Source organism: Zingiber officinale, chromosome 11B (genome assembly GCF_018446385.1).
Source record: "Zingiber officinale cultivar Zhangliang chromosome 11B, Zo_v1.1, whole genome shotgun sequence".
Classification (NCBI taxonomy): domain Eukaryota; kingdom Viridiplantae; phylum Streptophyta; class Magnoliopsida; order Zingiberales; family Zingiberaceae; genus Zingiber; species Zingiber officinale.
In genome coordinates, this window is record NC_056007.1 from 67,599,352 (window position 1) to 67,621,812 (window position 22,461).

At 38.6% G+C, this 22,461-nt stretch overlaps 1 pseudogene; it reads left to right on the forward strand.

Annotated features, from left to right (window-relative positions):
• The first annotated feature begins 9,235 nt into the window (after positions 1–9,235).
• The window catches only part of LOC122033987, a 28,250-nt pseudogene continuing 15,024 nt past the window's right edge, over positions 9,236–22,461 (forward strand).

The window sequence follows — 22,461 nt, forward strand, 5'->3', positions numbered from 1 at the left end:
CTTTTGTGACTCGCAGGATATTACAGACCTTTCGTCGAGGGTTTCTTCCGCATAGCTATGCTACTTTCACGCGTAACCATAAAAGGCGTGAAGTTTACTTGGACTGAGGATTGCAAGACCAGCTTCTAGGAGCTGAAGCGGGGACGAGTGTCGACTTTGATTTTTGGTTTTTACCTTCGGAAGAGGACGAATTTGTCCTCTACACCGACGCGTCTCTACAGAGTATTAGTGCTGTTCTGGTGCAGCACGGTAGAGTATTCTTATATGCTTCTCGATAGTTGAGGGAGCCTGAGAAGAAAATACTCAGTTCATGATCTGGAGTTGGCCGCTATTATTTTTGTCCTGAAGATTTGGCAACATTATTTATATGGCGTTACATTTGATATTCTCACTGACCATAAGAGTCTCAAAGATCTGGTTACTTAGAAGGAACTTAATCTCTGACAGAGGAGATGGATGAAGTTCCTGAAGAATTATGATCGTACGATTAGCTATCACCTGGGAAAAGCTAATGTGGTTACCGATGCACTTAGCTAGAGGTCCAGAGGGACTTTAGCTTGCCACCGAGTTGTGGTCACAGATTTGATTCAGGATTTCTCTGAGTTAGACATTGAGGAGCAGGGACAGACAGAGCAGGGTATTCTTGTTACGATGGTTGCTCAGTCGTCGATCAGGAAGAGAATCCGAGAGACCCAGTTGTTGAGACCTCATGGAGCTCAACGTGAGGCAAAGTGGTCCATGTTATCAGTAGAGGATGTCAGAGGCATAAGACTGCCGGAAGTGTTATGCTGACCGGAGTTGGAGACCCTTAGAGTTCTCCATTTGCGACCAGGTATTTCTACGAGTTTCACCCACGAAAGGGGTGAAGAGATTGACCTCAGAGGTAAGCTAGCTCCGCGATAAACTGGACCTTTCCAGATCTCGGAAAGGATTGGAGCAGTAGCTTATCGGTTGGCACTATTGCCGTCCTTGGCAGGCGTTCACACCGTATTCCACGTATCTATGTTGAGGAGATACGTACCCGATCTGATACATGTGTTGATAGATAATCTCAGTTCTCCTTTCAGCCTGACGTCACCTATGAGGAGGTTCTGGTACGGATTCTCGATCGGAAGGAGCGTTAGTTGCGGAATAAGACTATAAGGCTGGTTAAAGTCAGATGACAGCATCATTCGGATGAGGAGGCTACTTGGGAGCTCGAGGATACTATCCGAGCTTGGAATCCCCATCTTTTCATTTGAGGTATGTGATGTAGTTTACCGTTCAGCATTTTTACTTTCTGTCTGTTGTTAGTACTTGCTGACGGTAGATAATGAAATTTGGGGACCAAATTTTTATTAGTGGGGGAGAATGTAAAATACCGAAAAATAGGTGAATATTAATAAGGAAATTTTTCGGAATTTTTGGATATTTTTTGGGAATTTTTCGGAGCTCGTACGGACGAGTTAACGGGGATAAAAACGGGGCCCGAAAAAGCCTATTTAGGCTATCCCATTTAAGCGAGGAAAAGTTAAATTTATTTATGTGTTTTCTTTTTCCTTTTCCTTATTTTCCTCTTTCCCATTTTCTTCCTCGCCGAATTCCTTCCCTCTCCCTCACGCACCCGAGCCGCATCCCCTCCTCACCCGACGGCATCTTCTCCCGAACCCTAACCGGCGCCGAGCGGTTTCCTCTCCCTCTCCGCAGCTGACGCCATTCTCCCTTCCTCCCTATTGCGTCGCTTCTCCTCTTCTTCGAGCGTCGGCCACCAGATTCACCGAGCCACCATCAGCCAAGTTTTTCTTCCAGCCTATTCACCTCCGTTGGTCACCAGGTCCGAATTAGCACCGCCGGGTGCTGCCTCTCCGCCGAGCCATCTCCGGCCTATGCCCTAGCCGACCCCCAACCGCCGTGCCCTAATTCTTGGCCGCGCCTTCTTCACCCGACAGCGCCGCCGCCGCACGGGACAGCGCCGGCGACACTGTCCCTGTGCCCTAGTTCATCACTGCCGGCCCCTCTCCTAGCCTCCAGCCACTGTGCCCTAGTTTTGCTCTTTACTGTGGTTTCTGTTTTGTTGTTCCAGTAGCCACAGCAGTTGTGGATTGAGGTAAGCTTCGTTTGTTGTTTAGGATTATGGCTTGATTGAGTGTAAATCTTGATTTCATCTGATCCGAACAGTGAAGTATCCAGCAAGGAGGTTGGGTTTGGTGGAGGGTCTTGGTTTCGGCAGCTGTTCCATCTGTAGGCATCTTGTTGTCAGTATCAACACTCCCTGCTGTGGATCAACAATCACAGTCGTTGATTAAGGTAAGCTATGTTTGGAGTTTCGGTTGTATTTCTATGAGTATTTGGAGGATATGCATTTGTGTTGGATTATGTGGAGATGTTGCAATCTGCAGTTGTTTGGTTAGTTGAGGATGTAGGTAAGTTATGATGGATTTATGTTTCACTTAACCTAATGTGATTATGGAAGGCTTAATCTATTGTAGTTGTGATGAATTAAGTACCGTTGATTTATGTTGGATTATATTTAATCCTTGGATTTATTAGATATGATCACATTGCTAATCGTAAGTTGATTAGCGAAAGGAAATGATTGTGCTGATTGAGGATTATTGATTAAGGAGATTAATTCAAGTTAATAATTAATTAGGATTAATTAATGATGGATTGATTAGGGTTTTTCCTAATTAAGTTGGGTTGGATTTAGCTAGTTGTTGTTTATAAAATTAGCTAAATTGTATATCACATTATCTGCAGGACTTTGATTCGAGACAGTGTCTCGACGAGGGATCTATTTTGGATTGGACCTTTCTATTGGAGGCGGGTACTTTTGACTTTTTGTCTTTGATATGCTTAGTAATGAAATTAACATATTGCATTAATTATGTCCTTTGTTTGTTTCGGTTAGTCACTACCCAATATCTGATACATGATTGATTGATTGCTTGATTTGCATCCCATGTATACTTTATTTGCTTATACATGCTTATAGGGGGTAGTGATATACCATGCTTAACCATGTTCAGGACCTAGGTTTTTATACCTTCTGTGTACCTTTGATTCAATATGATTCGTTGACCTAGGGTGCACTTTTCTATATATATGGATTAGGTCAGGATGTTTATATGGTTATTGCCATGCATCATTTGCATGATTGCATGCTGTGCGATAGTCCGCTCCATTATTCTTGAGCACATCGCTACTCATGGGTTAGTAGTCGATTCAGGCAGAGTGTGTTGCAGCAGGGACTCTGTTAGGCACCGTTGGTCCGCTCATGGGTAGTTGGACACAACGTGTTATCCGGCAGGGATTCCTCCCCGTCATTGTGTACCGGGAGTTGAGAGCATTGTGCTCCCCCATCTATGATTTGGGGTAGGAGGATAGGTGTACTCCGACAGCCGTCCACTCGGTCACTCATCGGGAGTAGTGACGACAGAGTGCACGGTTACAACCCTACCCACTCGGCCTCACTATGTGTGTGAGATGATCGTGGCGTCGGGGTGACCGGACGCATCATTGGCATCATATGCATGATGCATTTATTGCTTGTGTTTGTGCTTCATATTGTTTGGATACCTATGTTTGACATGCATCAGGATTTCTTATCCCTCGGACTGTTTGACCTTATACTCAGGGACTGGTTAGTACAGTATTCCTGTTTATTTCAGATGCATTCTTATCTTTCTTATCAGGAGACTGTACGCATGATTAATGCTAGGTGTTGTTTTCTTTACTTTGCATATCATCTGTACCTGCTGAGTGTTGGACTCACCCCGCCTCCATTGTTGATATTTTCAGGTTGATGCTGTCAGGAGGGAGTTCCAGTCGCTAGTCCTCACTACACGTAGTGCTGGTCCTGCAGACCTCCAGGATATGTTTGGTTTTCTTTGGTTTCTTTCTGTTCTAGACTGTTTGAACTCGTTATATTCTGGATTTATTTGCTTATGGATATGATATAGATTTTATTATATCGATGGATTTGGATTTGGTTTTTATTCTACTACATGCCTGCCTGGATGGCAGAAGAGGTGAGTTCGTCGGTTTTGAGCTTTACGAGTGTAGTTGAGTAGGGTGGTTTTTGAGTCAGAGTATTATTACTGCGTGGTTGTGTCAGCCAGAGGCTGAATATATATATAAACTGCGTGGTGATTGATTTTTATTATTGTTATGATTCCAGCCGCCTGTGGCTGAGTATTTAGTGCTTGTAGAAAATTTTTTATTGTTCGCCGTACAAGGGAGATGCTGCCGAAATTTTCTCGGACAGGGACTCTTCTGGGGCGTGACAATTTTAAAATTTAAAATGCCCTTTTAATTTTTATGTGGCCGGCCACCTAGCTTGGGCTCCAAGCTTGGCCGACCACAACTTGGCTCCAGTCTTTGGCTTGGTCGGCCCTAGCTTGAGCTCCAAGCTTGGCTTGGCCGACCACATCAAGATGGGTAAGAAGCTGGGCTTTAAGTGGATATAAAGCTTTATAAATAAGAGGCTACAACAGGGACCGAGAGGAGGAATTGGTTTTGGTCTCCCGATGAGCTTGAGCTTCCCGTGTTCGCCCCGAACACCCAACTCAAGTTCATCAATAATAACTCATACCACTGAAGAGTTATTATTGCACTACCGCACCAATCCCATATTACAATATGAGCTCCTTTTTATCTTGAGTGCGTTAATCTCCCTGTGTTTAAGATATCGAATGCCCACTAATTAAATGAGTTACTGACAACTCACATAATTAATATCTAGCTTCAAGAGTAGTACCACTCAACCTTATTGTCATGTCGGATTAAGTCCACCTGCAGGGTTTACATGACAATCCTTATGATCTCCTCAAGGGGACATCACCAACCTAGATTACTAGGACACAGTTTCATTCTATAATCAACAACACACTATATAAATAATATCACTTCCCAACTTATCGGGCCTATTGATTTAACAAACTAAATCTCACCCTTTGATAAATTAAAGAAATAAATATTAAGTATACGTGCTTGTTATTATATTATGATTAAGAGTACACACTTCCATAATAATAGAGGTTTTGTTCTTTTATGTAGTCAGTATAAAAAGAAACTACCTCAAATGGTCCTTCTCAATACATTCATAGTGTACTAGTGTAATTATATATATATAGTCAAGATAACTAATACCAAATTACACCATAACCACTCCAATGGTTTGTCCGATTTCATCTTGGTTGTGAGCTACTATTTATAATTTATAAGGTACTGATAACATGATCTTCTGTGTGACACCACACACCATGTTATCTACAATATAAATTAAATGGACAACTACACTTAATATAAATGTAGACATTTGATCAATGTGATTCTTATTTTAAAATAAATGTTTATACAAAAAATAGACTTTTAGTATACATTCTAACAGTGACATCGTAATCTCATGAGTGGTTGTTGCCCCCACCAAGCAGCAACGTGGCTGCCCAAGGCAATGGCTGCACAAGGCAGCGGTAGCGTCAATGCCTTACGGGCAATGGTCACATCGCAAGCGACCACATCATTGCCTAGCAAGGTAGCAGTTGTGTTGCTGCCTAGTGGGGCAATGGATGCTCAAGAGGCTACCATGTCGTTGCCTTGTCGGGCAGCGCAAGCGGCTGAAGCGTCGTTGTAACTCTTTTGTTGAACAAGAAAAAAATTACGTTACTTTTGAGCAAAATTCCTTGCTTGCTATGCGGAGGGTGTGTTGTCTGGAGGGCATTGCTTAGTGAGAGGGAAGGAGATAAAGGGCGTTGCTTGTTGATGTTGCTGCAGAGAGGGGAGGAGATGAAGGGTTGCTTACTAGGGGGAGGGAAGGAGACGGTTTAGACGGAGGGCGTTGCTTGCTAGCTTGATGCAGAGAGAGAAGGAGACAGAGGGTTGCTTGCTGCGGAGAGGGAAGTAGACAGTCTAGACGGAGGATGTTACTTGCTGGTTTGCTAAGGATTGGGAATGTTGGAAGGAGACGGAGCTAGGATGCCTGCTGCGAAGAGGAAAAAGAGATGAACAATTTAGTCTTATGGTAAGAAATATGTGTAATAATTTTTTTTATTGTTTTGTGGTCCAATGTGGACAACTATCCACACTGGGTCTATGTTGGCTCCACCCCGATTCATAATTGTTATAATATGATGTTGATCTGTGTTGATTTAATATTAATTAGTGTTAACTAAAGATTAAGTATTCATATTATAAGAGTTATGAAGTTCTACGTTATTATATTATTAATGTTGATAAGAATTGAAGTGTTACTATAACATAACATTGACTAGTATTATTTAAAGATGTAGTACTTATATTGTAATAGCTATTATAATATAATTTATTAATATTGACCAGAATTAAAGTGTCTATATTGTAGTAATTGCATGTTCATAATTGTTTTAATAACCTTGAAAATCTGGGGTAAATTTCACCATACGCCTGACGTCTGTGTACCTGCATGTACCTCCATCCATATTCGTGAGACCCACACTAGGGGGGTCGTTAATGTAGCGGATCTATATTTTTTTTAATAACCTTAAAAATAAAGATAATTTTAAAAAGTAAAATATATAAAAATAAGTTGTTGTTGATGATGATGATCACTAAAAAAATCATTGTTTTGGGACGAATTTATAAAAACCTTTCGTTGCAAAATTTTTTGGGACAAATTCTGGGATGAAAATTTTTTCATCCCAAAATTCTCATTGCCAAGTTGGTGACGAATTTGGGGATGAAATTAGCGACAAATAAATTTTTTGTCGCCAAATTCGTCCCCAAATTTGCAACAAAAATAATATTTGTCGCAAAATGCTCCAAAATTAGGGACAAATTCAGTAATGAAATTGGCAACGAATTAAAATTTTGTCACCAAATTTGTTGCAAATTCTACAACAAAAATAATATTCTTTGCAAAATTGTCAATGTTTACTTGCGAAAATAATTTTTGCAACGAATAATATATTTGTTGCAGAATTTACAACAAATTTCGTGATGAAAATAATAATATAAAAAATGTGATATGAGACAAATAAATTTTCATCCCTAATTTGCAACAAATTTGGAGACGAAAATATTAACAAAAAAAAATTATGATTTGCGACAAATTAATTTTTGTCTCAAATTTGCAACAAATTTGACAATGAAAATAATAACAAACAAATTTGTGATCTACGATAAATTATTTTTGTCCCAAATTTTGTTCTAGAATTTGGGACGAATTCACAAATTTGTCCTAAAATCTTGGGCGAATTCACAAATTCATCCCAAAATCTAAGATAAATTCACAGATTCATCCCAAATTCTGGGACGAATTCGCAGATTCGTCCCAAAATCAGGGAGGAATTCACAGATTCATCCCAAAATCTGGGATGAATTTACGGATTCGTCCCAAAATTTGGGATGAATTCACGGATTCGTCCCAAAATTTGAAACAAAATTTTGGACGAAAAGGAAGTTGTCGCAAATTTATCGATACACAGTAAATTATGATAATTTGGCGACAAAAAAAAATTATAGCCAAATTCGTCCCTAAACCCCAAAATTCCATACAGAATCAGCTTGTTGTTGGAACTTTCAATCTCATACATATAAAGCAACTTCCAATCTAGCTTGTTGTTGGAACTTTCAATCTCATACATATAAAGCAACTTCCAATCTCATACATATAAAGCTGTGTACAAGAAAATTAAATACCACATCATAACATTCAATTTAACATATATACACATCTAGTAATATCTGAAATCAATTTTACAGTATACAAATTCAAAGTTGTAAAAAAATTATACAAGAACTTTCTTTTTAAGAGTCCAAGAACTACAAGTCCAATAGTCCAAAAAGGAATACAAATCCAGCACCTCTTTAAAGTTATACAAGTTTTTTTTTTTCAAAATAAACAATACATACATGAACTCATCTTTTTCCACAAACCATCTTCCCCATCAAATCTTCTTTTCCTGCATAAAAATATACAAACAAACTAGGTCATTTCTAACCGGAAAGATAATTTCTTAAATTACAAAGTATCCTAGATATGATATAACCTATTTCACTACATCAAATTGTAACTACAAGTATCCTAAATATGATACAACCTATTTCACTACATCAAACTATAGCTACAAAAATCCTGTTAGTTTTAATCTGACATGGAGAGAATGGGGTGTCTTCTTAAAATTCTTATCATATGAAAATGTCTCAAATGATGAAAACATAAAATAGTCAAGATCAATTAGGTGATACTAGACTTGCATTTAGTGCTCATGGTTACTTTGCTGCTAGTAAATTTCTAATCATAATTCAGAATTCTAGCTAATAATATAGTAGTTGTAATTTTCAACAAGTTTGTAAAAAGAATGATGCCCTTATTTAACTCTTTCATTAACTCTTCAAAAGTAATTAATAAAAAAAAAAAATAAATAAAATTACAAGTACAACATATTCAACTAAGGGTGTGTTATGTAATACCAACTTGTTCCCCGACATTGATTTTTGACTCACCAACCCTGCTAAAAATAAAATAACAATAATAATTAGAATAAAAATTGAAAGGTTCACAATTCATAGATTAATGGCTAAAAACACTAATTATAAGACAAATAACATTCATACATAATTAAAATCATGATGAACCATCACCACCATTGTCGTGGTCGTCATTGCCATATAACAAAGAGCACTTTATCAAAATGAAGAAACACACATATATATAAAATATTAGTATGATAAAATTTAGAAATGAACACATATCAGTACAAGGATGCTACATGGAAGATCAACAAGAACTCTTACGAAAATATTGGATTTATTACAATTAATCAAAACGTACCATACGATAATAAATCACAAATACGAGTGCCTCCAACTACACCGAGCTAGATCTGCACAAACAACATTACAAATTTAGATAATACCTTACGATAATAAATCAAAAATTAAATTAGGGAATATAAACCCATAGCAGACATCTACAGCCACGACCACCGGGGGTAGCTGCGGCCACCGGGGGGCCGCGACCACCGGGGGCAGCAGTTGCCACCGAGGGCAGCCACAACCACTGAGGGCATGTTGCAAACGACCACTAGGACCAGCCACAGCCAGACTTGGCCACTTGGCCAGGGCTAGGCGTGGCCACGCGCAACCAGGACTTGCCACGCACAGCCAGGGCCTGCCATGTGCGACTAGCCGTGGCGACGCAATGCCAGCCGCGGCGACGCGCTGCTAGCCTCGGCGACGCACTGCTAGCCTCGACAACGCGCTGCCAGCAGCGGCGATGCGCTGCCAGCAGCGGCGACGCGCTGCCAGCCGCGGGGACGCACTGCCAGCTGCGGGGACGTGGCGACGTGAGGCCAGGCGAGGCCACACGCGTGTAGACGCGGCCATGCACGGCCAGGAGAGGCCACGTGTGGACCCGTGCGACCAAGCGAGGCCACTCGCGAGCTGCCCACAGGCTGAGAGGGGAGAGGGGAGAGGGGAGAGAAAAGAGAAGTACCAAGACACTGTGTTGCCGCTGGAGACTCTTGTGGTCGTCGCCGGAGATCACTGCCGCCGCCGAGAGAAGAAGTTGCGAGTGGTAAAGGAAAATCTAGACGTGGCAAAGGAAAGATAACATTTTGCAATGGATAAGTAGATCTGGATCTGAGACCTAGTTTTAAGGTTTTTTGCAACAAATTTTGGATTCATCGCCAAATCTGGGACAAATCCTGGATTCATCCCCAAATCTATGATGTATCCAGGATTAGCCCCCAAATCTGGGATGAATCCAGGATTCATCCCAGATTCTAAAAAATAAGAAATTAAAAAAAATCAATCGGAATCGCTAATTATCAACCTAGAAATGCCAACATTTCATGAAACAAGTTTCTTTGAGTTCCTAATTTTCTATTGATCATAAATATGCCCTCTTCCATAATTTTAACCTAACACGTTGAGTGTGATAATTTTTTAACATGAATATGACCTAATTCATGTTAAAAAAATTACCACACTCAAAATGTTAGGTTAAAATTATGGATGAAGATATTTTTACGATCAAGAGAACGATATGAACATATAGAAACTTGTTTTATGATATTTTGATGTCTCTAGGTCAATATTTAAGCCTTCCTATTTTTTCCTTTTTTTTAATTTTTTTTAATTCTGGGATGAATCCAGTATTTGTCCTAAATTTTGGGATGAATCTCAGATTCGTCCTAGAATTGGGGACCAATCCATGGATTCATCCCAGAATTAAAAATTAAAAAAAAAGAAAAAAATAATCGAAAGGCTTGAAAATGAACTTAGAGACATCAAAATTTCATGAAACAAGTTTCTGAGTATTCATATTATTCTCATAATCATAATAATGTCCTCATAAATAATTTTCACATAATATATTGAGTGTGGTAATATTTTAATCTGAATTTGACTGAATTTGGGTTAAAAAATCACCACACTCAAAATATTAGGTTGAAATTATGGATGAGAATATTTTTACGATCAGGAGAATGATACGAACACATAGAAACTTGTTTTATAAAATTCTAATGTCTCTAGGCCCATATTTAAACCTTCCAATTTTTTTTTCTTTTTTCGTAAAAATTTTCAATTCTGGGACGAATTCTGGATTCGTCCCAAATTTGGGGGCGAATCCATGGATTTATCCCAAAAATTTGGGTCGAATTTTGGATTCATCCCAGATTTGGGGATGAATCCAAGATTCGTCCTAGAATTAAAAAAAAAATTTAAAAAAAAGGGAAAAAATCGAAAGGCTTAAATATGGACCTAGAGACATCGGAATTTTATTAAATAAATTTCTATATGTTTGTATCATTCTTCTGATCATAAAAATATCCACATCTATAGTTTTAACATAATATTTTGAGTGTGGTGATTTTTTAACCCGAATTCGGTCAAATTCAGGTTAAAAAGTCACCACACTCAATATATTAAATGAAAATTATTTATAAGGACATTATTATGATCAGGAGAACGATACAAACACACAGAAATTTGTTTCATGAAATTCTAATATCTCTGTGTTCATATTTAAGATTTTGGTCGCATATACGAACATGCGTTGAACAGTAACTTTCTTAGTTAGTATTAAACTATATATGCTTTACTAAATATGGACCTAGAGACATCGAAATTTTATGAAACAAGTTTCTATATGTTTGTATCATTCTCCTAATCATAATAATGTCCTCATAAATAATTTTGACCTAATATATTGAGTGTGCTAATTTTTAACCCGAATTTGACCTAATTTGGGTTAAAGGATCATGACACTCAAAATATTATGTCAAAATTATTTATGAGGACATTTTTATGATTAAGAAAACACTAAGAACACATAGAAACTTGTTTCATGAAATTCTGATATCTCTAGGTCCATATTGAAGTCTTCTACTTTTTTTTCTTTTATTTTTAAATTTTCAATTCTGGGACGAATTCTGGATTCGACCCAAATTTGGGGTCGAATCTTGGATTCGTCCCAGAATCTAGGATGAATCCAAGATTCATCCCAAAATTGGGGATGAGTCCATGGATCCGTCCCAAAAATCTGGGATGAATTTTGGATTCATTCCAGAATTAAAATTTTTTTAAAAAAAATTGGAAGACTTAAATATGGACCTAAAGACATCGGAATTTTATGAAACAAGTTTCTATGTGTTCATATCATTCTCCTTATCATAAAAATATCCTCATCCATAATTTTGACCTAATATTTTGAGTGTGGTGATTTTTTTAACCCAAATTATGTTAAATTTATATTAAAAATTCCCAACGCTCAATATATTACATTAAAATTATAGATGAGGACATTTTTATGATCAAGAGAATGATATGAACATATAGAAACTTATTTCATAAAATTTTGATATTTCTAGGTCCATATTTAAGCGTTCCTAATTTTAACCCAAATTTGTCTGAATTCGGATTAAAAAATAACCACACTCAAAATATTAGGTTAAAATTGTTAGGGCCGATTTATACTAGAGGGGGGGGGGGGGTGTAACGACCCGACCCTCTTGGCCCATTTGGCGGCCCATTTGGTGACCTCTCATGTCGTCGACCGTCGGCCCTTATGTCGTCGGCCCATTTGGCGACCTCTCATATTGTCGACCGACGACCCTTGGCCGTGACGTTACTCACTAGGACTTTCCACCCCTGGCCAGTGGATTTTTTGCCTCCCCCAGGATTCGAACTCTAAACCTCCAGGAGGCTCAATTTTGACTTGACCATTTGCCACCTCATTGGTGAGTTGGCATGATTCATAAACTCTAATACTTAAGCCTGGAGGTTTAGAGTTCGAATCCTGGGGGAGGCAAAAATCCACTGACCAGGGGTGGAAAGTCCTAGTGAGTAACGACACGGCCAAGGGTCGTCGGTCGACGACATGAGAGGTCGCCAAATGGGCCGACGGTCGACGACCCGAGGGTCGCCAAATGGGCCGCCAAATGGGCCAAGAGGGTCGGGTCGTTACAATAAAAAGGCGCCTTTTATTGTAACGACCCGGCCCTTTGGCCTCTTGGGCGGCCCTTGTGGCGGCCCTTATGTCGTCGGCCCATTTGGCGACCTCTCATGTCGTCGACCGACGAACCTTTGGCCGTGCCGTTACTTATTAGGTCTTTCCACCCCTAGCAGTGGATTTTTGCCTCCCCAAGGATTCGAACTCTAAACCTCCAGGCTTAAGTATTAGAGTTTATGAATCCTGGTAACCAAGTGAGATCATCTCACTTGGTTACCAGGATTCATAAACTCTAATACTTAAGCCTGGAGGTTTAGAGTTCGAAAGGTTCGTCGGTCGACGACATGAGAGGTCGCCAAATGGGCCGACGACATAAGGGCCGCCAGTTGGGCCGCCACAAGGGCCGCCCAAGAGGCCAAAGGGCCGGGTCGTTACAGGGGGGGTGAATAGCTTATCACATGCTTATTGTTGCTTGCTTCGTGGTGATGTGCAGCGAAAAAGAACTTGAAGCAAACACTCACAATGCTAACACAAGGGATTTACTTGGTATCCACCTCAAGAAGAGGTGACTAATCCAAGGATCTACACATGACGCTCACTCCACTAATAAAAACGCTCCTTCTCGGTAACTACTGGAGGTGGAGAAACCTCGCACAACACTCACACAACAAATACAACACATGCAAGAAGAGAAATACAAGAATACAAAGAAAAACCTTCTTCTTGCTCACTTGTTGCTTGTTGATGTCTCTTGAACCTTGGAAGTGCACCTGCACTTGTCTCCAAAAGCCTCCAAGAACTGGCGGTGAATGTTGTGGAAGAGCGCGTGAAGATCGGGAAGAAGGGTTACAGTGTTTGAACGCTTCGTCTCCTTTGTATCTGTGCTTCTAGGGCTTCCAATCGGTTGGGGCTCCTCCCAATCGATTGTCACGTCAGATCCCAACAATCTTGGCCGTCCAAAACCTGCATCCTGTGCAATGATCGTATCCCAATCGATCGTCTGATCGATTGGGGAGGCTTGAATTGATCGGTCGATCGATTCAGAGTGCCTCTGTGCTCTCTGGACAAAGGCTTGAATCGATTGACCGATCGATTGAAGCTTTCTTGCGATCGCATGAGAAAATCAGCTGCCAATCGATCGATCAATCGATTGGCTGATCGATTGGGAATGCTTCTGTGAGCACAATATAACTTCCCAATCGATCGGTCAATCGATTGGGCTGCTGTTTATCGCAGCACTCTCCCAATCGATCGGCTGATCGATTGGGCTTCGGTTCAATCGATCGATTGATACCCCCTTAACTTGCCTAACTCAAGTCTAAGGTCCCTAAACCCAACATCTGGTCAATCGTGACCTGTTGGGACTCCTCGTGCCTAACATTCGGTCTACCTTGACCTGCTGGGATTTCTTCGCCAAGTGTCCGGTCAATCCTTTGACCCACTTGGACTTTTCTCCTTGTGTCAAGTGTCCGGTCAACCTTGACCCACTTGGACTTACTGTCTGCCTAGTTTCACTCGCCAGGACTTTCACCTAGCTTCACTCACTAGGGTTTTCACCTAACTTCACTCACCAGGATTTTCCCACTGCCTAGCTTCACTCACTGGGACTTTCACCTGCCTAGCTTCACTCACTAGGTCTTTCACTTGGCTTCACTCACCAGGATTTTCCAACTGCTCGGCTTCACTCACTGGGACTTTCACTTGCCTAGCTTCACTCACTAGGTCTTTTACTTGGCTTCACTCACCAGGATTTTCTCTTGCCTACCCACCAGTTAGGACTTTCCCAGTCAAGTATCCGGTCAACCATGACCTACTTGACTCTTCTTCACATCTAACTGGTCAGTCCTTGACCAGAAGGAAATTGCATCAATAATCTCCCTAATCATATAATTACATCTGTAATCTCCATGTATTGTCAAACATCGAAACTCAAACATCAAGACTCAAGCTTGAGCCAACTCAAGCTTAGTCAACCTACTCAACCTTGACCCAGGGGATATTGTACCAACAATTTCTCCCTTTTTGATTGTTGACTTTACCTTTAAGTTAGGCTAATCCCATTGCCTCAACTTTTTTTTCATGCCAAAGCATGAATGAGGATTTCCTTCATTCTCTTTTTTTTTTCTAGAGGGCAAACTCCTCTTTTGGATAATGAAGACATAGTTTAGACCCTGTATTCTCCACCTAACTTTCCTAGAGGGGCAAATACCTAACTTAAACCCTACATTCTCCCCCTATTGGCACACATCAAAAACTCTCCCCCTGAAGAGTTGCTCAATGTTGTTCACAACCTACCATGTTGTTCACAACACCACAATGAAAGTTTCATACCCTTCATTATATCTAATGGTCACCCTTGAGCATTAACCACTTCACCATGCTCAACCAAGAGCATTCATCATTCCAACAGTGAAGGTCTCATACCCTTCACTGTATCAAATGCCTATCCTTGAGCATTAATCCACTTCAACATGCTCATCCTAGAGCATCCACAACTCAACAATGAAGATATCAACTCTCCATTATTTTTCAATACTCAACCTTGAGCATTTACTCTAAAGAAGGTTAACCACCTTCCAAGGTGCATGAAAAATTAGTTTTCATGTCTTTAAAGAGTAACTCCCCCCAAAGACATGATCCAAACTTCTGTCATTGCACCAACAATGATTTGGAATCCCTAAACTTTTAGGAAACCTAAAATTTGAAGTTTTGAGATTTAAATATCAATATTTAAAGGCAAACCTCAACCAAACCTCAATCTAGTGGTCCTTAACCAATCCATCCTTGTTTTTATCATGAAAACTTCCCCTAAATATATAAAAATATGTTTTTAGGAATAGTTACCTAGAGTAAAAATGGTTTAAAGTGATGAAATCAGACATTTATAGTCGAAAACAACCTTCTTAATCGATTGAAGTTGGGACTCAATCGATTGAAACCATTCCAATCAATCGCTTGATCGATTCCGTGAGCTTCTGTTCACGGAGAAAGTACTTGGATCGATCCACTGATTGATCCAGACTTGACTGAATCAATCAGCTGATCAATTTAGTGAGCTTTTGCTCACAGGAAACCCCTCTCAATCGATCGGCCTGTCTCAATCAATCGATTGAGACTCCAATTGATCGGGTGATCGATTGAAGTTCTGATTTCTTGAAAATGAATTTTAGCTGAAATTCAAAAACTCCCCAAAAAATCTACAAAATTCAAAAAATCATGAAAACTCTTGTAGACATTATTTAGGGTATATACTATCATGGAAAAATAGTTTTCTAAGAAAATACTTCTTATTTCAAAGATTGACATAAACTTAGAAACTTACAAAAACTTCAATGTTTCTTTCAAGTTTGTGTTTAACTTTTCAATGATGATTACTATTAAAAGATAGCTTTCACCAAGGTTTTCCAAAGTATATTTAAAATATATTTCAAAACTAATTTCCAACCATGTTCTTTGGGCTCAATGCATATAAATTGTACATTAGCTTTCCCAATGATTGGAAGTCATATAATTATGTGATTTGATGAATTCAAAACTCAATACGATGCACCAAATCAACACCTTGAGTCTTGTTCATCATCCTAACATCTCACTTTTATCTAATGTGTGCTAAAATACATACAGGTCACCTTATAGTCCTTGTGAGATATAGTTTTTTGGTTTTGCCCTAAACTAAGGATCATGCATATCTATCTAGACATTGTAAGAATTATGAACATCCACCTAGGATGTCACTTGCTAGTAAATGTCATTGTCCTTAATCGCAAGGAAATTAAAATAATGCATGATGATTTTATGGCATACATCAAAATAAAAATAATTTTCAAATAAAAAATATACCAATGCTACATGATGTATGTATGACATGACATAGTATTTTTATTTATTTTTCATAATAAGCATGAATGCACACATGATGTCATGACATATGATGGGCATACAAAGAATGATAATTTAGCATAAGTAAAATATCTAGATTATCTATCTAAGTATCCTTAAACCTTAGCTAACTTAAAATTAAATTCTAGATTGCCCACTTTTTCCCAAGAAAATGTCAAACTCCCAATTTGACATTTCTTTTGTTTTTCTTAATTTATGTCAATTTAAATTAAGTATAATTCTCAAGGTTTGACACACTTTACTCTTTCAAAGAATAATCATTTTAAATTAAGGCCTAAATTGCCCTTACCTCCCTAAGAAAATACCAAAATCCCAACTTGGCATTTCTTATCCTTTTTCAATTTGTGTCAATTTAAATTAAGTCCAATTCCTCAAATTTTGGCACATTTTACTCTTCCAAAGAGTAAATAATTAATCCATTTCATTTTCAAAGGTCAAAAAAAATCTTGAAAATACCTCTAAGTGTCAACTTCGTCAAGGTTGGGCTAACCACCCTTCCAATTAGAGTTGACACACTCTAACCCATCTAGGGGTAGAGAAGATGCTCCTAGGAATCCAAAAAATATTGGTACTCCTTGGATGTTCAAGGTATTCACTAGGGATAACCTCCCTTGATACCTTCCTAATGACCTTGTTAGGCTTCTTAGAAGCCTTGGTCACTTTCTCTAGGTCAACTCTACGGATAACTTTCCTTGTGATCTTCTTTGTGACTTTCTTAGACTTCTTAGAAATCTTAGTCACATTTGTCGTTGTAAAATACTTCTAGGGATAACTTCTCTTGTATCTTTGACTTGACTCCTAGACCTAGGTTTGGTTCCATAGCTATATGGAACCCTATGGTATGAAGGAACATCCTTCTTAGCCTTAGGTTTGTATCCCAAACCTTTATGATCATTGGATGACTTTTGGTTTCCTATGCCTAGGTTTTTCATTCGTTATTTTTCTAAAGGTCCTCTCTATTTTATGAAGTCTTGACCTTAAGACTTAATTTTCTTTCCATAATTCCTCAACCTTAGATATTTCACTAAAGCCTTGATTTTTCCTTTTCTTAGGCACATATCTAAAATCCTTAGAGTTAGTATCTAATTTGTTATCTATCTTTCTAGCCTTAGGTTGAGTGGTTTTGGCATGAAGAGCTATATGTTTTTCCTTAATGTTATCATGCTTCCTTTTTTATGGTAAATAGCATTAAAATGATATAAACTAGAATTAGAATGCTCTTTACCATTTATAAGAGGAATTGCATCAATAAATGTTACCTTGGGTTTGCTCTTAAGAGCTCCCCCTTGACTTGTGCTTCCTCTTTTGGGCTCGACTGACTTCTTTCCCTTTGGACATCGGCTTTGATAATGTCCATTTTGCTTGCACAAGAAATACACAATGTGTTTCTTGCTCTTCTTTGTTTTAGGGGCGGTCTCCTTGGGCTTCTCCTTGCCCTTTAAGTGTTGGTTGACTCTTTTTCTTGGTCAACTTTGGGCACTTGCTCTTATAGTGCCCTTTTCCCTACACTCAAAACTCTACACTCAATGTTTCTTTAATTGAACTTATTATACCTTCATATGTAGGGATGACACTTAATCCTCTATTTATTTTTTCTTGATTTGTGGAGGTGGCATCATCTTCTTCTTCTTCACTTGACCCGAAAGTAGAAGCCTCTCCTTCTTCTTAGCCCGGTGTCAATGAATGTCACTCCCCCTCAATCCTAGAGATGGAGGCTTCTTCATCTTCATCCTCTTGCCCATTGAACAAAGAGTATGCTCCCTCTTTGCCCTTTTTGTTGTACTCCATTGAGGATGAAGCTTCTTGAACTTCTTCTTCCGATGTTGAGCACCTCTCAACCTCAGAGTTCTCCTTCTCTTCGTCTTGCTTCAATGAGTTACCCTCTTTGGATTTCTCTTGAGTTGGTACAGTGGAGGATTCTTCATGAAGCTTGGCCAATTTGCTCCAAAGTTCCTTTGCGTCCTTGCATTCTCCAATTTTGCAAATGATTGTGCTTGGTAATAGACTAACCAATAACTTGGTTACTTTGTCATTTGCCTCGCACCATTGAATTTGTTCCTTGCTCCATTTGCTTTTCTTGAGAATTTTGCCTTTTGAATCTTTTGGAGCTTCAAAACCTTCCACGAGAGCAAACCATTGCTCTATCTCCATCATCAAGAAATTTTCAATTCTTGATTTCCAAGAATTGAAGCTCGTCATTGTGAATGGGGGAGGCACCCTTGTGTCAAATCCAAGTCCATATCGGAATTCCATCTTGAAGTTGAGCTTTTGATGAAGTCTTTGACTTGATGAAATTGCTTTAACTTCTTCACCCTCTAGCTTCTTGCCCCTTCCAGAGATGATTCCGGTGAAAAATGACCTCGCTCTGATACCACTTGTTATGATCGATTTGTGCTAGAGGGTGGGTGAATAGCTCGTTGTGTGCTCGTCGTTGCTTGCTTCATGATGATGTGCAGCAGAAAAGAACTCGAAGCAAACACTCACAATGCTAACATAAGAGATTTACTTGGTATCCACCTCAAGAAGAGGTGACTAATCTAAGGATCCACACATGACGCTCGCTCCACTAATAAAAATACTCCTTCTTGGTAATTACCGGAGGTTGAGAAATCTTGTACAACACTCACACAACAAATACAACACACGCAAGAAGAGAAATATAAGAATACAAAGAAAAACCTTCTTCTTGCTCACTTGTTGCTTGTTGATGACTCTTGAACCTTGGAAGTGCACCTGCACTTGTCTCCAAGAGCCTCCAAGAATGGGCGGTGAATGGGAAGAGCACGTGAAGATCAGGAAGAAGGGTTGTAGCATTTGAACACTTCGTCGCCTTTATATCTGCGCATATAGGGCTTCCAATCAATTGGGGCTCCTCCCAATCGATTGCCACGTCGGATCCCAACAATCTTGGTCGTCCAAAACCTACATCCTATGCAACGGTCGTATCCCAATCGATCAGTTGATCAATTGGGGAGGCTTGAATCGATCGATCGATCAATTCAGAGTTCCTCTGTGCTCTCTAGACGAAGGCTTGAATCGATCGATCGATTGATTCAAGCTTCCTCGCGATCACGTGAGAAAACCAACTGCCAATCGATTGGTCGATTGATTGGCGGTGCCTAATCGATCGGCTAATTGATTAGGAATGCCTCTGTGCGCATGATATAAGCTCTCAATCAATCGGCCGATCAATTGGGCTGCTGTTTATCGCAACACTCTCCCAATCGATCGGCTGATTGATTGGGCTTCAGTTCAATCGATCAACCGATCGATTGATACCCCCTTGACTTTCCTAACTCAAGTCCAAGGTCCCTAAACCCAACATCCGGTCAACTGTGACCTGTTGGGACTCCTCACACCTAGCATCCGGTCTACCTTGACCTGCTGTGACTTCTTCACCAAGTGTTTGGTCAATCGTTTGACCCACTTGGACTTTTCTCCTTGTGCCAAGTATCCGGTCAAGCTTGACCCACTTGAACTTACCGTCTGCCTGACTTCACTCATCAGGACTTTCACCTAGCTTCACTCACTAGGGTTTTCACCTGGCTTCACTCACCAGGATTTTTCCACTGCCCGATCACTTAAAGAGACTTTCACCTGCCTAGCTTCACTCACTAGGATTTTCCAACTGCCCGTCTTCACTCATCGAGACTTTAACTTGCATAGCTTCACTCACTAGGTCTTTCATCTGGCTTCACTTACTAGGATTTTTCCTTGCCTACCCACCAGTTAGGACTTTCCCAGTTAAGTATCCGGTCAACCTTGACCTACTTGACTCTTCTTCATATCTAACTGGTCGGTCCTTGACCAGAGGGGAATTGTATCAAAAATCTCTCCAATCGGACGATTGTATTTGCAATCTCCATGTATTATCAAACATCGAAACCCAAACATCAAGACTCAAGCTTGAGTCAACTCAAGCTTAGTCAACCTGGTCAACCTTGACCCAGGGGATATTGCACCAACAAAAATTATGGATGAGGATATTTTTATGATCAAGAGAACAATACAAATACATAGAAACTTGTTTCTTGAAATTCTGATGTCTCTAGGTTCATATTTAAGCCTTCTAAATTTTTTTTAAAAAAAAATTAATTCTAGAATGAACCCTGAATTCGTCCCCAAATCTAGGACTAATCTAGAATTCATCCCAGAATTAAAAATATTTAAAAAAATAAAAGAAAAAAACTTTGGAAGGCTTAAATATGGACTTAGAGAAATCAGAATTTCATGAAACAAGTTTCTATATGTTTGTATCATTCTCCTGATCGTAAAAATATCCTCATCCATAATTTTAACATAATATTTTAAGTGTGGTGATTTTTTAACTTGAATTCAGTCAAATTCGGGTTAAAAACTCACCACACTAAATATATTAGGTGAACATTATTTATGAGGATATTATTACGATCAGGAGAATGATACGAACACACAAAAATTTGTTTCATGAAATTCTGATATCTCTATGTGCGTTGGATAGTAACTTTCTTAGTTAGTATTAAACTATATATGTTTTATTAAATATAGACCAAAAGACATCAGAATTTCATGAAATAAGTTTCTATATGTTCGTATCATTCTCCTATTTGCAATAATATCCTCATAAATAATTTTAACCTAATATATTGAGTATGATGATTTTTAACCTGAATTTGACCTAATTCAGGATAAAAATCACTACACTCAAAATATTATGTCAAAATTATTTATGAGGACATTTTTATGATTAGGAAAACAATAAGAACACATAGAAACTTATTTCATAAAATTTCGATATCTCTAGGTCCATATTGAAGTCTTCCAATTTTTTTTTTTAATTTCCAATTCTGGGATGAGTTTTGGATGCGTCCTAGAATTGGGGACGAATTCATGGATTCACCCCAAACATCTGGGACAAATTTTGGATTTGCCCCATATTTGGGGACGAATCTTGGTTTCGTCCCAGAATTGATTTTTTTTTTAAAAAAATAGAAGGCTTAAATATGAACCTAGAGACATCGTAATTTTATGAAACAAATTTCTATATATTCGTATCATTCTCCTAATCATAAAAATATTCTCATCCATAATTTTGACCTAATATTTTGAGTGTAGTGATTTTTTTAACTCAAATTAGGTTAAATTCAGATTAAAAATTCTCAACACTCAATATATTACATTAAAATTATAGATGACGACATTTTTATGATCAGGAGAATGACACAAATGCATAGAAACTTATTTCATGAAATTTCGATATCTCTAGGTCCATATTTAAGCGTTCCAATTTTTTAACCCAAATTTGACCTAATTCGGGTTAAAAAATAACCATACTCAAAATATTATATTAAAATTATAGATGAGGATATTTTTACAATCAGGAGAATGATACAAACACATAGAAACTTATTTCATGAAATGCCGATATCTCTAGGTCCATATTTAAGCTTTTCAATTCTTTTTTTCTTTTTCTTTTAAAAAAAATCAATTCTGGGACGAATCCTGGATTCGTCCTAGATTTGGGGACGAATCTTGAATTCATCCCAGATTTTGGTACAAATTTGATAATGAAAATATATTTTATTGGGAATTTGAAATGAAAATATTTTGTTGTAGATTTCGTTGTTAATTTGGGTCGATTTTGTTTTTGTCGCTAAAATTTTTGTGATTTTGGGATGAAAAATATTCGTCCCAAATTTTCGTTCTTAAATCATTAATTTTTTTTAGTGGATGATGATGATGATCAGCCTTTTGTATTTATGTTTACACATGACAAATAATTATCTGTCAGCAAAGATTGATCCGATAAAAATTCACGGTTAATGGGATTAGAGTCTTTCACTACATTAACTAAAAAAATATTTTCATTTAGTATATTTTTTCATAAGTACTATCTAAAATGAACAATCAATTTACAAACATATACACAGCACAATAGCAGCATTAAACATATCTAACAAAAGTGCAATTTATCCAAATAAACAATAATTTTTTTTAAAAAAAAAACTCTTTGAAGGATGAGGGCTTTCAGTGTAAATATCAACACTTCAAAGGATAAGAACTTGCACAAGCTCAGATAGCACGTTCCATAAGCACAGATGCCCTGCCATCCAGATGCTGAACTTTTGGAACATGAAAACACCGGCAATTGGTGCAGCAATCTACAA